We start from the raw sequence: 18,178 nt of genomic DNA, 5'->3' as shown, positions 1-18,178 counted from the left end.
GCAAGACAGCCAAGGTTAGAACTTGAAGAACTAATTTGACCTTGCAGACCAAGGAAAATGTACACAATTTCCAGTAGGGGCAACGAGATGACCCAAATTTTTGGGAATAGTAGGGCCTATGCCTGAAATACATAATTTAGCCTAGAGGAATGGCTAAGGGCTAGGGAATTCCCAGCTAAGGGCTAGGAAGTCTCAAGAAACCCTGAGAAGGTAGCATTAACAAACTCAGGGGCAGTAACAAACTAAGTGCTAGAAGTGAAAACCAGGGGTGAAAACTAGGGCAGGGACTAACCAGACCTTTGACTCAACTGGGGACTGAGGATGGGAACCTTATCTGAAGTAAGGGGGATTACAGTATGTTTAGATTTAAACATGTCTTATCTGAGGCTCAGGTGCCCTTCTACTAACAAGAGCACAGGGAGGTAGAATAAAACTGGAGAACAACAATCTACAATTAACCCAGAGATATACTTACAACTGCAAACAAGCCAAAGAAAAATAAGTGAACAGAGGCAGACTGAATAAGGGAAGGACCACGACAGCAGGTACAAGATGAGAAAAGATATCTCAAAGGTGCCAAAAGGGAAAGCTGAGACTCATTTCCCATTCCCACAATCTGCACCTCCCTCCAGACCTAGTGATTACTGACCACAGGGCCACTTTAGCAGTCACCAGAACCAAGACTGGACTGGGTCTACAGAAGCTAATCACAGGCATAGTACTGACTCAATTCCTTTCCCCTATAATGAATATGTACTGAAATAAAGAACACATAAAAATTTGCACACCACTCTACACACACATATATAGACACCTTTTTTTAAAAACAGAATTTTGCTATATAGCAAAAGCTGGCATTAATTCAACTGCTTCAGTTTTCCAAGTGCTTAAATTACAGGAATATACTACTACACACTGCTAAACTTAGCTGTTACATAAGTAATGTGTTAAGGTACAACTTGTTTAAATGACATGAAACTGACTTGGAGATTTAGCTTTCCAACTGCATTAGGCTTAATATCAAAAGCCTGGGGCCAGGATGATGCTCAGTGACAAAGCACTTTCTAGCAAGAATAACATCATGGGTTTGATCTCCATGATTCCCCCGAGCACCTCCTCCCAAAAAAAGTCTGCTTTCCTACTTTCAGGTGTTTTTTTTTTAGCTGTTATCAAACCTAAAAGAAAAAAAAAAGATGGCTCAAGTCAAGACTCAATGTTTGCAGTAAAGTCAAAAGCTCATAAACTACACAAACCTGATTGGCATAAAAAGCGATGCCATTGTTGTATTTTCTTAAAAGACTGAACCATAAAAATTACTCATATACAGAAGTGCATCTTCATGTTTCATGTATTCCTTAGAAGGCAAATAACAATTTTTTTCTGCCAAGCATTTCTGGCCACTGAATTGATTTTTGTTAGTCCTTGTCAGCAGAGCTCTTTCCCACCTAAATGTGTTTGTATGTAATTGCCCATCAGAAAACAAGCCTTCACGCTCAGAGACACCAAAATAAACATTTTTCAAAGTCCATCTTGGTGTTCTACTTCACAATAGAGGAATAACACCAACTTCAGAACTCTGCATGCACCAAGAAAAATATTTACTGCTGAGTGCTGTTGGCTCTTTCCTGAAAGCATAGCTACTTACAAGGCTGAGATGTAAGGATCCTGGTACACAGACAAATCTAAGACTCTTATCTCAATTAACCAGCAAAAAGATGGAAGTGAAGGTGTGGTGCTTCAGTGATACAGCACGATCACTGAGTGAAAAAGTCAAGTCAAAGGCACAACCCCAGTGCCAACACATATACACACACAAAAAGGTACTTATCTGGCACTAAGGGAAGTCCTGGGGGTTGGGGCAAGTCTCCACAGTTTGTTGCTATGAAAGACAAGTTGAGTCTTCAGCTGTAGGGAAAAAAAGAGACAAATCCCTGTCTTCCTTCCAAATGAAAACTCTGCTCTGCCCAATCACTATGAGGTTTACACTGCCTTCAAAAAGGATTCCTGGAAGCCCCAAAGCTATAGAAAGATAGCCAGCTAAATTCCCATGATGCCAGTGTCCTGGGTACTTTCCAAGGGCAGAGTGCTCCAGAAAAATGCAAATAGTTCAGGCTCTCCCAAAGAAATTCCAGGCAAATACTGAGCTGCTCTCTTAGAAAGTCTAAACAAAGGGGCTGGGAAGGTGGCTCAGTGGTAGAGTGCTTGCCTTGCATGCATGAGGCCCTCCCTGGGTTCGATTCCTCAGCACTACATAAGAAAAAAGAAAAAAGCCGGACTGTTCACAATAGCTAGGATTTGGAAACAACCCAGATGCCCCACCACAGATGAATGGATCCAAAAACTGTGGTATCTATACACAATGGAATATTATGCAACCATTAGAAATGACAAAATAATGGCATTTGCAGGGAAATGGATGGAGCTAGAAGCAATCACGTTGAGCGAGGTAAGCCAAGAACAGAGACAAACGGTACATGGTCTCCCTGATAAGTGGATGCTAAATACAAAATGTTAGGTGATACGACAAAACTAACAGGACTTAAGAAACAAAGAACTCCTACTCATCTGGTCGAACCACTACTAAATATCCCCATGCTGCTGATCACATGTATGGTGTATAAAATGTGAACACCGTTATATGTTATAGACTGTGATAGACAATTTGCTCCAGGAAAGTTAGAATGAACTTGTGACTTTAAATGAGCATCATTATTCCACAATACTGTGAAATTCGGGAAATTATGTAATCACTTAATCACAATCAAAAAAAAGAACCTCGGGGAAGGTAGGGAGGGAAGGTATGGTAGGGTGAAAACAATGGAGGGGGTAACAATGTTCAATAGGAAGTGTACTCATTACCTCACTCATATAACTGTAACCCTCTGTATAGCATCTTTACAATAAAAATTAAAAAAAAAAAAAGAAAAAAGCCAGAAGTGGCACTGTGGCTCAAGTGGTAGAGCGCTAGCCTTGAGCTGAAGAGCTGAGGGACAGCCCCAAGGCCCAGAGTTCAGGCCCCATGACCGGAACCAAAAAAAAAGTCTAAACAAAAAAACTGTTGTTGAGGAGCCAAATGAAGTTAGATGCACAAGGACAGGAAAAACATGTGTGGCCTACCAAACATTCTTGGACCACTGAGTATTCTTTGCCCTCAGTCCCACTTCATAGAAGATATTTTTGTGACATTGTTGTCTGCTAGCAACTTATAGGCCCCAGGCAACTCTGACTACATGAAGATGAAAATGCCTTCCCTTTCAGTATTCAATTAGTTGTCACTTAAACAAACAAAGTGGAAAAGGGGGCATATGCTCACCTGTAACTCTAGCACTAGGCAGCACTAGTTGGAGACCCAAGCCAGATGCCCATGGCTCATGGCTGTAATCCTAGCTACTCAGGAGGCTGAGATCTGAGAATCATGGTTTGAAGCCAGCCTGGGCAGAAAAGTCCCCATGAGATGAGAGCATCTCCAATTGACCACTCAAGAACCAGAAGTGGCACTGTGGCTCTAGTGGTAGAGTGCTAGACTTGAGCCAAAGATGCTCCAGGACAGAGCCTAGGGTCTGAACTGGTCCCACAACCAACAGTCCCTTCCCCGCCCCCCCGCCCCCCCCAAAAGGAAGTTTGATACCAGCCTGGGCTATACAGCAAGACTCTGACCCTCCTCCACTCCCACCCCACTCCCTCAAAAAAGAAAACAAGCTTACAGTTACCCCTCCCACCATCTCCCAGCCAAAATTTGATACAAAGCTATGGTATAAGACTAGGTATTTGTAATCCAACCTACCCCAGAGAGTGAGGCCTGGAGAATATCTGTTCAAAGTAAAGCCATGTAGAAAAATCTATAAGACTCCATCTCCAGTTAACCAGAAAAAAAATCCATCTAGACTAGGTATGGCTCACCAGCAATAAAGTACCAGCTGTGAGCTGGAAAACCACTGGAGAATGCAAAGTCTTGAGTTCAAGCCCCAGTATTGACTCGTGCGCACACATACACACATACATACACACACACACACACACACGTAGGTAAAATATTTTGAAATATTCACATCTAGTGTCTTTTTTCCTTTTTTTGGGGGGGGGGTCCTGAACTCTGGGCCTGGGCGCTGTCCCTCAGCTCTTCAGCTCAAGGCTGTCCCTCAGCTCTACCACTTGAGCCACAGCGCCACTTCTGGCTTTTTTTCTTTTTGTTTATGTGGTGCTGAGGAATCGAACCCAGGGCCTCAGGCATGCAAGGCAAGAGCTCTACCACTGAGCCACCTTCCCAGCCCGTCTTTTTTCTTTTAAATCAACCAGAACTCACTCTGTAGTCCTGGCTAGCCTCAAACACCATCCTCTGGCCTTACCTCCCTGAGTGTTGAGATTACAAGCATATACCAAAAGTTTCCAACAAAAACTTTCAGCCATAGGGCATGTTCACAGCAACTCAGGTAACTTTCAACCTTCATTTAACAAGATATCACATCACACTTGCTTCCCTGCATAACCCCCACCCCCATCCATCTTTAATTTTCTTCATTCTCTCTTCCCAAAATATTATATTGAATTTTTTACCTGACTATATAAATGGTTGTCTTTAAGGCAATTTCTGGGACAAATTATTAGTAGAAAAGATACCTCTGTCCTATAAAGGTGACCCGTCCAGCAGGCCAGGTAATTTAGTGGGGGATCTGAGGGGGCACCACCTGAAAACCAAGGGGGGGGAGAGAGAATCGAGACCAAGCACATTAAGAAAGACAGAGCCACTCTGAGTCGCGTCAAGGTCTGCTTTATTAAAGTGAGGCAGGGTTTATATACCTGAAGGGACAGGGGAAGGGAAAGAATGAAAAAAACTTTGCAGAAGCAAGGGTGAGAAGTCCCGGGGTCAGGGATGGGTCGTGCTTATCTTTTTGGCCATTGTGCTCATCTTAAAGGTATCTCCTGTGATTTCTTTTATGGTTAGCCAGGCGCCGTTTGCTTAGGGCTGGAGATAACTTTTATGGCTAGCCAGATGTAGTTTGTTATAGGAAGTTATCTAAATGTGCACCTGGGAATTTCTGAGAACGGCTACTTGTCAATTAGGTGTTTGAAAGAGGCCAGAGCATTCTCAGGCAGGTTTCGGGTCTCCAACAATTCCCCCTCCTTTTATAAAAATGGCCAGAGTTGACTTTTGGCCCGGCTGAGAAAGCCCCTGTCCAATTTTGTGGAAGTACAGTGTAGGCCATATTATTGCCACAAACAAAAACCTGGCTCTGTTGTGAGTATAGGGAGGCAGAAACATTAATAACATTGTTGCACAGGGAAAAGGAGGATATCCCAATATTAATGTCATACTACCTGGGGAAGTTTATAACACTCTTTGCAATAAAACAATTAGCGCGGATGATCAAACTGAGGTAGTCACTCTGGGAGGTAAGGGTTAGGGAATCTACAGTGTTACAGGCTTGTGATTAACACTTGGCCTAGTCTGCTGGGCTCATCAAATGGCCCTTATCTTGAGCCCCCTAAATCGGGAGTTTTTACACAGGAATGCGGAGGAACATACTCCTTGTTTCTTATCTTGGGTCCCATTTGGCCATATAGGGAATTTACTTGTTAGCCCTTTAATTACGACTACAGAGCTTGTCCCAGGGCCAACACCTAGACCCCGAAACCTTTTCTATATCTCCAGGAGGGGAAGGGTCAGTGCTAGCGCAAGCAAGTTTACAGAAGCAGTTAGCAATTGTAAAATGTAACTCTAATTTTTAATCTTTTATTCCCCCATTTTTTGGGGCTAATTTTAATCTTAAAATTTAGGGGTTTTTATCTCAGTCATAGGGGTGTCTCTATATTATCTTGTGGGGTGTCAATTGTTCTCAGTGCTTGGTATTTGGATCTCAGAACTAATAGAAGGACTGCGCTGATCTTTTTCTTTTACAAAAGACACCAGTCTGTTGAGTATACAAGGTCCTATTGTAACAAAATTAACAGTACCAGAGCCCCTTACATTTTTTTTTTAAATTCTAGTGTTTTCTTTTTATTTGGAGTGGGGAAGAGAAGTACAGGGAGAGAGGGATGAGAACAGGTGACCTTTTGTTTGTTTCTCGGAAGTACTGTCAACTGATGAGGGCAGGCTCACCTGAAGGTACATCTTGCATTTGTAACAGCGTCCAGGCCTGTTCTGTTCAATTTCACAAGAAAACTTTGTTCTCTTGACGCCTGTGCGCCAATGTTAAGTGGGCAACATTTTTTTTTTTTTCAATTTCTTGAGCATCTTTGTGGCTGGAGTTTAAAAACTGCCCAATTTTTCTTTGGCTTGTGGAACCTTTATCTTAGAAGAGCCTTAAGACACCACTGTGATGCAGAAGCTTGCTAGATTTTAAGGCTAAGAGTATTACCTCCACTGATAACACACTCAGGTTATTACCATACCAGAGCCAAACTAGGCTGTGACCATAGAGTGGATTTTCAGTCACTATGAACTGAAGTGCCTAAGGCAAGCAAGCCCGTGATATTTTTGTCCCCAGTATCCACTGTGGGAATAGAGGGTTTCTGGATATCACCCAAAAGAATGTCCCACAAGATCTTAGATTTAGCAGCAGTCAACCAGGAAGCCGACTCAGGTGATGGAATCAGGCAGGAGTTTCTCCAGGTGGCTGTCAGGCCATCGTTGAACTTTACCCATTAGGGTATGTAGCAGCAGCAGCAGCAACAGCAGGGTCTCTCAGTGGCTCCAAGGGACTGTCACACCTCATGCTGGGCTGTAAATTCCTACACAGACTGGTTAAGGATACATTGCATAGGCTTGGCAGGCTTTGATCCTGCTGGTTTTTAAGATCTTTAAACAATAGCCCGGGACAATTTACCAGAATCACAACTTTTTTACTAACCAGATATTTTTGTAAATAGACACAGAAGGCTCAGAAGGCTTAGTCTTGTAACCATCTCTGACAGATGCAGTCTCCACACCTTGAACACCTACAACAGTTAACACTATTCTTTATGCCTTTTTTTAAAAAAAAAAAATTATTTTTATCTATTTTGTCTCATTTCTCCAAAACCGACTCTGGGCCCTTGATCTTAAATTGGGGGTAGAAGGGCGAAGGTCCATCTTCTGTAACTTCTTCAAGCTGACTTTAGGGGCATTGATCTTACCTAGCCAGAAACCTATAACCTTAGCCTATTTTACAAAGAGGCCATCAGGGTTAGATGTCATTAAGAACAATATTTTAACTTTTGACAACTGCACAGACCTTTTCTCCGGCTACAGCAGTGTAGCTTGTATAGCACTCTGGTTTGCAAAGCATCTTCCTAGATGGCTTAGGAATGTGATCTCTAATGATCCCAACAATGCCTAAGATGCCTAAGTTACCTTTGCAGGCCTTTAGACAGATATCAATAGAAACACACTCTCAGGTTTACAAACTTTTTCCTGAGCAGATGAATTTCATGTAGCTGGTGTCAGCTCAATATTACTGCCAATTAGAGCTTTTGGTACATAAAGGGGTTGAGATTTAAACTATCCCCCACATTTTATAACATTAGCTTTTCACTATCACAGAGGACTGGCAAGTTCTTGTCCCTTACAAGGTAGTCATGAACATTAGGCATGCTTCCAAACTATTTTCCTATGACCTCCCGGCTTTGACCTGTTTTGAAGGGCCATGCACAAATGACTCTAGGATCTGACATTTCTGCCATCCAAGCAGTGGCTTTACTGCCTCTGGATGCTCCTCCATTGCTTTTGTCCCAGGAGTGTCTTCTCCACATTGGGATAAATGCCTCATTGGCATTTCTCTTTAGCTGGTCGCTGGACTTGAACTCGGGGCCTTAGCACTGTCCCTCAGCTCTACAGCTTAAGGCTAGCACTCTGCCATTTTGAGTCCCAGACTCGGGGCTTGAATGCTGTCCCCTAACTCTTCAGTCCAGGGCTAGTACTCTGCCACTGTGAGTCTCGAGCTTGGGGCTTGAGTACTGTCCCCTGACTCTTCAGTCCAGGGCTAGTACTCTGCTGGCTGAATAGAGGTGACAGTCTCTCAGGGACCTTTTTGTTCCCGGGCTGGCTTTGAACCAGTTTGCAGAACAATGAGTCTTACAAAAGGCCATTTTACTCCAATTAAAAGCAACAAGGTGGTCAACATAGAAGTGGCTTTTAAGCATGCTCTTACCTGAAACTTATTAAGAGTCAAAGTTACATCTGACAACTTGTAAGAATCCTCTGTGCTTTGCTTTGGGCTTGCTGGAAACTTAAAAAACCTATAAGAGCAAACTAGAATAGCAATTACTTTGGTAATCCTAATTTTTCCTTTGTGCACATTGAGGCCAATGTTAAGAACAATTTTATATTTAAACTTTATATCCAAAAATCCATTTCTATTTTTTTAAACCTCTTATTAATTACCTTTAATATTTTATACTTTAGTTTTTATTTGCATTTTGAAAAGATCCCTTGAAATCTTGAGGCCAAGTGTCACTCATTGCCTCTTGGTTGCTTGTTTTAAAACAGACACACATTAAGATTTTTAAACTCAAATGACAATTTTTCCTTAATGCAAGAATTACAGTCACCTTTACTATATCACGAAGCTAGACTTAACACCTTTATAACCTTTAAAAGCATCCTAATTGTGGAACATAATTGAAAGTAAGCCACATTATATAAATAACTTTTTAGCCCTCTTTTAAGGCCTTCCTAATTTTAATGTTAACACATCCAAGGGGAGGTTTTAGCAATACTAATCAGATCATCACATCACTCATTTTAACCATCATGTTTTCAGTGTCTATCTGCAGAGAAAAGAGAGAACAAAGATGGGCCACCCAGCCCCTTCTATGGAATGGCCACACACCCAATCTGACTCTTTAGGGTTAGATGAACTGCATTTGCATCAGCTTGCCCTCTTTTACCATGCGTGGACTCCTCCCAGGGCCTGTCCCCACCATGCATGACAAGCTGAACTGCACTTCTGCTTGTTTACCCCTCACCCCTAAAGATAGGTCTTCTGTTGGCTTCTTTTTTCCCCCGTCTCTTCTCTTGGTTCTCGAATGAAATACACAGTTTTTAGACAGACAGAACAAGTAACATCTTTGACAGTGTTAAACTAACCTTTACATTTAAATTTCTAATACTTATCCCCAAATTTTAGCCAAGGGAACTAGATCCCAAACAGCCAATGCATTTTTGTTAAGCCAGGCAACTTGATTACAGTATAAACTGTTAGTTTTTGAATACCAGATTTTTTAATTTGCAAGTTAAAGAATTCTTACAAAGCCATTTAAAACAATGTGAAGATTTTTAAAAAATTTTGGTAATGTCCAAACCTCATAACCTTTTGAATTTTTAAATTTAAACTCACTCAATTGTTACAGCATGCTGACAATTTTTATCTTTGAACACGTTCACAGACACACACAAAACACTCACACAGATCTTAAAGCGCGCAAAATTCAAAATCAGTTGTACGTACACCTTTTAAAGTTTTTAAACAAAAATTTAAGACAGTATTTCTTTTAAGCCAGGTACCTTTGTTGGGCTTCATTTTCCCAGAGCTTGCTTCTCTAGCAAGGCAATTTACTAATTAGTCTTTTGAATCTCTGTGCTGTTCTCATTCAGCAAGCTGAATCCAGAGTCTGTTGAGTGAGCCTGCCTGCTCACCCAAATCTTCCCTACCTCAGAAAACATAAAATGAACACACACACTAAACAAGACAAACAAGTGGCCACAAAGACAAAATCAGGTCTCAGTGAATGGGGCGACATCTCACCACCATTTACTTACCAGGGGACTCAACACCCCTACTCACCTCCGGAGGATTTTTTTTTTTTTTTTTTTTTTTTTGATTCCTGCAAGCGTTGACCCAGGGGCCTTCCAAGGCAGAGGAGAATTCCCAGTCATCTTGGGGCAAGGGAAAAAAAAATCCCTAGCGGCCGTCCCCTCAGACTGACAGGTTCTCCCCCACGCTCAGGCCCCCTGAACCAAGGCCCAAGGCTGAGATCTAACTGGGGCCACTCGCAGGTGGTCAGTGGCAATTTCATAATTGACAAACAAGCAGGTTCCTAAAACCTGACAATCTGGGCTCGGGTTGTAACTTTTTTCCAGTGATCTAAAGTCAGACTTAAGGGGGTTGTTAGTTGCCGCCCCTTCCCTTTAAGGACAACAAGACAGACAACAGAGACAATCAACACTAAACAGAAACAGAGGAAACCAGACAGGCGCTGCGCGGCAGTCGAAGGACTGCAAACAGAAAAGGCAACTTCAGATGGTAATGGCCATCTGAACATGTTTTTTGTTTATGATAGCCTGAGCCTCTGTCTTATCTATAAATTCAGCCTTCCAGGTTAAGAACTGGCTTCTAGTCAGGACTGACTGAACCACTTTAACCCACTCGTGAGGCAGCAGGCTGCCTCCTTGGCCCAGTCCTTCAAGTAGAGAAAGGGTGAAGGGTGCATTAATACCATAATTTTTTATTGCTGAATGTAAGTCTTTTAGGTGTTTAATTTTTAATTTTTTATATATGGCCTGGCCGACATTACCTCCCCCTCGTTCCTGCTCTAATTCCTCCCCCTCTCCCTCAGAGGCTGAGGTCCCTTGTTCAGCATCTTCATCCTCTGAGTTATCACCCTGGGTGGTGTCTACCTGATTTCCCTGAGTACCAGAACGAGTCATTACTGGAAAAGAGTGACACTGAAGTTGGTGTCTTGCTACTTTTACTTATCCTTGGCCTGGCCTGTGCTCTGGGTAAGGAACCCACACGGGGCAAAACAAAGCCAGCTTCTCCTGTAAGGTCAATCTGTAATTCCTGTATTTGCTGGGTGAGATCTCTCAATTCCCTTTTTATGGAAAGGACATCTTTTAAAGAGGAGACCTGTCTTAACAGGGAGTCTTTAGTTTTTAAGAGAAGAGTCCTTCTACCCCTGGAATCTGGGTAAGAGGAACTGAATTATTTGGGGGGGCGCTTGGAGCACTGGGGGGACATGGCCCATATGGAGGTGGAGAAGGCCAGTGGAGTTGTCTGGGATGTTCCTGGTCTGCTATAAAAGCTTGGGACTGATATTGAGGGCAGGACCCGTATTTTTCCTCCTCATATCTGGCAGCCTCCGTCTCGAGGCTGGCCTGCTGTGAGGGGTCGAGCCAATCATCGTCAGGGACATTTTGATGAATTACAGGATAGAGTGCCTTATTTTTTGATGATTTATCTGGAGGAGGTGGCCTCAATAAAGGGGGGGCCAACTTTGTGGGGATAGGCTCATCAATAAGGGATGGGGAGGGCGAAGCCGCACCAGTGGCAGCCTCATCCAGGCCTGATGTCCCTTTTTCCAAATTAGTTTCATTTTTTAAAGGGACGATTGGCGAACTGACCTTGGAGCAAGGTTCATGTTCTGCCGGGGGACAAGTAAAGAGGTCATCCGCAAGGGCTAAGAGAGGAAAAATCGTCCATCTCCCTCCACATCTTTTAAGATGTCCCTGATGACCCCATAAAAACTAAAAAAGGCTTCAGGAACCTCTTCTCCGTCTCTGAGGAGTTTGTTAATGTCCCTTCCTACCTTATTCCAGGTAAGAGGGTGAATTCCTGGACCATGTAACACTAACCATGGACATTTTTCTTCCACAAAACAAAAAAATTTATGCAAGTCCTTTTTCTTAACTCTAATTCCTCTCTCCCTGATACTACTTTTCATTTCCTTAATGAAAAGACCTTCTTTAGACAGACTACTTCCCATGGTCAATCGACAGCAATGCTTACCCCGAGACCTTTCCGGTGCACGAGCGATGCAGTCCGGCCGTCTCTACCTCGCGTCAGGAGCTCCTTCTTTGTCCGCTGTCGGTAAGTTACCGCGTCTCGGGCCCCACGTTGGGCGCCACTTGACCCGTCCAGCAGGTCAGGTAATTTAGTGGGGGATCCGAGGGGGCACCACCTGAAAACCAAGGGGGGGAGAGAGAATCGAGACCAAGCACATTAAGAAAGACAGAGCCACTCTGAGTCGCGTCAAGGTCTGCTTTATTAAAGTGAGGCAGGGTTTATATACCTGAAGGGACAGGGGAAGGGAAAGAATGAAAAAAACTTTGCAGAAGCAAGGGTGAGAAGTCCCGGGTCAGGGATGGGTCGTGCTTATCCTTTTGGCCATTGTGCTCATCTTAAAGGTATCTCCTGTGATTTCTTTTATGGTTAGCCAGGCGCCGTTTGCTTAGGGCTGGAGATAAGATAACTTTTATGGCTAGCCAGATGTAGTTTGTTATAGGAAGTTATCTAAATGTGCACCTGGGAATTTCTGAGAACGGCTACTTGTCAATTAGGTGTTTGAAAGAGGCCAGAGCATTCTCAGGCAGGTTTCGGGTCTCCAACATTAAGGAATCTCTGCATGACTGTGTTAAGCCAAAAGTGATTGTGTACCAAAAAAAAAAAAAAAAAAAACCGAACCCAGTATGGCTACTCATCTGCAGATTAAAAGCCCAGTATCATGGAATTTGTAAACATAAAATGCACTGCAGTGACCAAATTAAGCCAACTTTATTCCAAATTAAAGAACACCTGTACTACCTCATAATAAAATAGTCTAAAAGTCTTAACTGTTATAATCAAGGCATTCTTTTTGACTAAGTGGCCCAAATCCAAATGATACCAAAACAAAAAGCAAGCATCGACTCCAATCTGCCATTTAATTTTTTTTAAAAATCGGAGTGCACAATACTACTTCTCAAGTTTTAGAAAGCTTTCCATGTGACAAAACAAGTCATGGAAATCTAACACTGAGTTAGATTTAAAACATTCTACCAATATTAAAACAAGTGCAAACACAGGCCTACAAACATGAATTGTAGAAGATACATCCCTCATTGCTTAACTATGTAAGGAATTACATTAGAAGAGTTTTTAGACACTGCTTTCCAACTACTCCATCCTATGCAAATGACTCCCAAATAAACACTCAGGCAGTCCTCGGGAAGTTGAGCACAAGAAAGTGTGTTTAATTGTAAAGATTCAGCCGGGCGCTGGTGGCTCACGCCTGTAATCCTAGCTACTCAGGAGGCTGAGATCTGAGGATCGCGGTTCAAAGCCAGCCCGGGCAGGAGAGACCGTGAGACTCCTATCTCCAATAAACCACCAGAAAACCGGAAGTGGCACTGTAGCTCAAGTGGTAGAGCGCTCGCCTTGAGCTGAAGAGCTGAGGGACAGCGCCCAGGCCCAGAGTTCAAGCCCCACGGCCGACAAAAAAAAAAAAAAAAAAATTGTAAAGATTCAGTCTAATTCCCTGTACTAAATCACAGGTAATATTCTGTTCCAAAGCAGCCTTCCTCCTCCCCCATCCTCAATCCTTAAAGCAGTTAAGTTTGGATTGGATTTTAGAACTTGATTTTTTTTTTTTTGTTAAAAGTCACAGTAAAAAATTATCCCATTTATTGGGATTGCTGAAATTGTAGAGCTTCTGCATGGCAAAGGACATAGCTAGCAAGATCAATAGAAAGCCCATGGATTGGGAGAAGATCTTCACTAGCCATACAACAGACAAGGGTCTCATATCTAAAATATTCTTGGAACTCAAAAAATTAAATCCCCCAACAACAAATCCTCAAAGAAACAACAGCCCAATAAATAAGTGGGCTAAAGACTTAAAGAGAAACTTCTCTGAAGAGGAAAGAAGGATGGCCAATAGACACATGAAGAAATGCTCAACCTCCCTAGCCATAAAAGAAATGCAAATCAAAACAACACTGAGATACCAGCTCACCCCAGTTAGAATGGCTAAAATCAAGAACTCTAATAACAACAGATGCTGGAGGGGATGTGGACACAAGGGAAACTTACTGCATTGTTGGTGGGAGTGTAAACTTGTTCAACAACTTTGGAAAGCAGTATGGAGGTTCCTCAAAAGACTCCACATAGAGCTCCCCTATGACCCAGCAATCCCACTTTTGGGCATTTACCCAAATGTTTACAAACAAGACCACACTAAAGCTACCAGCACGACTATGTTTATTGCAGCACTATTTACTATAGCTAAGATATGAAACCAACCCAGATGTCCCTCCAAAGATGAATGGATCAAGAAAATGTGGTATATATACACAATGGAATTCTATGCCTCCATCAGAAAGAATGACATTTGTTAGGAAATGGAAAGACTTGGAAAAAATTATATTAAGTGAAGTAAGCCAGGCTCAAAGAAACATAGGTCCCATGGTTTCCCTTATTTGCAATATCTAATATATGTCTGAGTCAAGCAGAAAAGGTCAGATAAGTGGATGTTAGGGAAATGAACCCTAAGATATGTATTCAAATGTTTTTTTCCTTTCATGTGATTGTTTCTAACACATTTATAAGATTATTTCTTTGTTGCTTTGTATGTCCCTCCCCCACAGTATAACCCCTGCTTTCATTGTATTTGATGTCGGTATAATTTGTGGAGGGGAAGGGGAAAAACAAGTCGTTTAAATAGGGATACAGGCCGATCCATTGCAACAATGAGATGTACAAATGCTTATGTCGAAAACGAACTTTACAACTTTGGTGCTGGGGGGGGGAGCAGGGAGGATTGGGGTGGGGGCAGGGGGAGGATGGGAAGAGATGGGAAGGGGAAACAAAGGAGGAGGCTACAATGCTTGATAAGAAATATACTCAATATTTTGCCCATGTAATTGTAACCCCTCTGTACAGTATTTTCACAATAAAAAAAAAGAAAATGAAATTTACAACTTTCATGGGGGGGTGAGGGGGGCAGGGAGGATTGGAGGGGCAGGGGGAGGATGGGAAGGGATGGGAAGGGGAAACAAAGGAGGAGGCTACAATGCTTGATAAGAAATGTACTCATTATCTTGCCCATGTAATTGTAACTCCTCTGTACAGTATTTTCACAATAAAAAAAATACATAAAAAATTATCCCATTTATGCATGTTCTAGGTAGAGGGAACCCATATGAGCTGAGAGTGAAACTTGGTTTTAACAAGTAACTCATTTTTATGAAAGCTCTAACCAGAAGACTAGTTATGAGTTTGAATGGTTCAGGCTGTTTCTTCTTAAAATATCCTTTTAGGGGCTAGGAAGGTAGCTCAGTGGTAGAGTCCTTGCCTTGCATGTCTGAGGCCCTAGGTTCAATTCCTCAGCACCACATAAGCAGAAGAAGCCAGAAGTAGCACTGTTGCTCAAGTGGTAGAGCGCTAGCTCTGAGCTGAAGAGCTGAGGTATAGCAGGCACAGAGTTTGGCCCCATGATCAAAAAAGAAAAAAAAAATTATCCTTTTAGTCAAACTGAAAACTTACTTGCTGTTTTGTAATTCGAACCAACTGACTTTCATTACACCAGAAACACCAACTCATTTAACAAAGGCAGTCCCTTCCCTCCCAAAGCCTTACTAAGGAAGGAAGGGCTTCAGGGCTTTGGGGAGCTTAGGCAGGTCCTCTAATTCCTGACACAGTCCTAACTTAATTCAGAGCACTCAGGGCTCTCTTAAGCAAAGTCTTAAATACAATTATATTTTCATTTTTTAAAAAGAATCAGTGGCCGGGCGCCAGTGGCTCACACCTGTAATCCTAACTACTCAGGAGGTTGAGATCTGAGGATGGCAGTTCAAAGCCAGCCGGGGCAGGAAAGTCCATGAGACTCTAATCTCCAATAAACCACTAGAAAACCGGGAGTGGATCTGTGGTTCAAGTGATAGAGCACTAGCTTTGAGCTGAAGACCTGAGGGTCAGTGCCCAGGCCAGGCCAGAGTTCAAGCCCCACGACCGACCATTAAAAAAAAAATCAAGCAGATCAAGGACCTAATGATAGGATATAACCTTAAAGACTTTTTTACTACAAAATTCTTGAAAAGAAAATGAAAGCATATTCCCAGTTTAAGAAAAATACCTTGACAATGCCATTTGAGAAGCAAAACTACAAATAACCCCCAAACATTACCTTTACCTTTAAAGTAAGGCACAGTCCAGCATGCTAAAGGAGGTTCATTTCCAAGGACTTGGAAGAATGGTCGCCCAGATGGACCAGGCACCGGCGTTGGGCAGGCATTGGTCATCCTTTCAGCACGGGTCTGAGAAGCTCACCTTGAGTTTGGCACACCTGGCCACTTGGGGGTGGGAAACAAACCAAAGCAAAATGTACATCATCCTCTAGAACCTGCACGGCTGGCCCAGACCGTCCCCCAGCCGTCACGTGACGCCGCCGGCCTGTCCCTCCACCTGTGGGGCTCATGCTGCAGGTGGAGGGTCTTCGAGGCCCTTCATTAAGCCCTTGTGGACCTGGCGCGGCAGAAAGGGCTCCATGTCTCAGGCTGGGGAGGAACGCACCATCGGTGGTCCGGGAGGGAAAGGCCACCCTCTCCGAATGAACCCCTCAATTTTTTTTAACCTGGCAAACTTTGCTGTCCTCACTGATGTCCCCTAACTTTGTTGGGGGACGGTCTGGGCCAAAAAAAAAAAAAAAAAGCCCTTTTCCCAGTCCCACTTTAACTCCTCTGCGCGCGCGCGAACACACACACACACACACACACACACACACACACACACACACACACCCGTAGTCCAGTGTCCCGCCTAATCCGGGCACGTCCCGCACTCCGGCCACTTCACGCCGCTGTCCCCGCAGACGCTGCTCCTTGGCCTTGCACGGCCAGGCGGGACACACCTGCATAGCCGCCCCTCGCCCGCCCCACCGCGCGTCCCCGGGGCCACTCACCTTCCAGCCCGCCGAACTGTTGCTGTCGCCCTTATCCTTGAAATAGGGCACGCTCTTGACCATCCACTCGTAGATCTGCGACAGCGTGAGTCTCTTCTCGGCCGAGCTCTCGATGGCCACAGGTTCCCCCAACTGCCCTTGCGCGGCTGTCCCGCGAGTGGCCCGGCGGCGGGTGGCACGGGCGGGTGCTGAGGCAGCGGCCCGGGCAGTGGGGGCTGTGGCGGCGCCGAGTGCAGGCAGCCCGCCTCCGGTCCCCGGAAGTCCCCGCACAAGCCCCGGAGGGAGACAGCGGCGGCCGCCACGGAGCCGGGCGCCTGCGGGAAGTCCTCGCTCTCCTCCAGCAAGCTCAGGTTGCTCATGAAGTCGGGGCTGACAGCGGCCGCGGAAGCCGACGGCAAGCCCGCTGGGGCGTCCGGGTTGGCGGCCGCCCCGCCCGACGGCGCCGGACTGGAGGTGGCCGAGTTGGACTGGCTAAACTCCGGCCTGGGCAGCGGCCAAGTGCACGAGCGCGGCCGGGACAGCGGCTCGAAGTCCGGGTCGATCTCCACCACCTGGGGCGCTTCGGCCATGGTGACCCCCGCCCCTCCCCCCAGCCGCCAGAGAGCCAAGACGGCGGCGCAGCAGCCCGAAAAGAGATGGGTGGAGGGGAAGGGGTGGCTGAGGCGGTCCGAGATTTGGAAGGGAGCCCAGACGGGTGCCGCGAGCGGACGCAGGTCAGCAGCAGCAGGCTCGGCGGAGTGGAAGGACGAGCCCAGAACTTAACTTCGCGGCTCCATCAACATCCACGAACCTCCGGGTTCGCTGCGCCGACTCGGACGGATGGCGCCGGCTGCTCGGGGCTCAGCGGCCGCGCGATCGCAGCGTAGCTGCCTGTTGAATGTGGCGGCGGGGGCTGCAACAACTACGCGGCCCCGACTTACGGGATCTGCTGCCCCCCTGCCCCCCCACACACACCCGCGGCGACGCGGGCCCGCCGGCCCGCCCCGGACTGACATTGACGTTGACCAATAGGCGCTCTGTACCGCTGCCCAGATAGCCAATAAGCGGTGACCTGGGTGAGGGGGGGGGGTAGTGGGGTGTTTTTCTCTTTTTTTTTTGTCTCTTCTGCACGCACACTTTTTTTTTTCTGATCGCTCATTCTTTCCTGGTGATTCTCGAGTGTTTCTGGGAGTCTCTCGCCCTCTCAGTGTTTGGATTGCTAGGAGGCAAACCAGCGTGGAGGAGGCAGCGGCCACACTTTTTGTTTACTACCGAGGAGCAAAGCCCGAATACTCGCCTAGACCGAGGGGAACGGAAAGCGAATGTGCCGCCCACTTTGCCCCGAGCCTGGACGGGGCGGGAGGAGCCGGGGCGCGGTGTGGGCCTCGCCGAATTCCACTCGGTCGCCCCCTCTTGGTGCCTCCCACGCTGTTTTTGCCGGACAAGGTGGAAAAGTCTGTGGGTTTGTTTGTGCAGCGTGTTTTCCTCCCGCGGAGGTCGGTCCAGCCCGAGGGGCTGCGGTCAAGTCCGCGGGAGGGGGCGCCTTCCCCGCCCCCGCGACGGAGCCCCG

General features: G+C 45.3%; 1 pseudogene; it reads right to left on the bottom strand.

Annotated features, from left to right (window-relative positions):
- Positions 1-5,966: 5,966 nt before the first annotated feature.
- On the bottom strand, positions 5,967-17,562 carry LOC138814101 (forkhead box protein O1-like; annotated as a pseudogene).
- Between the last annotated feature and the right edge of the window lie 616 nt (positions 17,563-18,178).

Source organism: Dipodomys merriami, unplaced genomic scaffold (genome assembly GCF_024711535.1).
Source record: "Dipodomys merriami isolate MVZ:Mamm:240054 unplaced genomic scaffold, mDipMer1.0.p SCAF_6, whole genome shotgun sequence".
Taxonomy (NCBI): Eukaryota; Metazoa; Chordata; class Mammalia; order Rodentia; family Heteromyidae; genus Dipodomys; species Dipodomys merriami.
The sequence above is the reverse complement of the archived record's forward strand: the minus strand, read 5'-3'. Positions and strand labels throughout refer to the sequence as shown.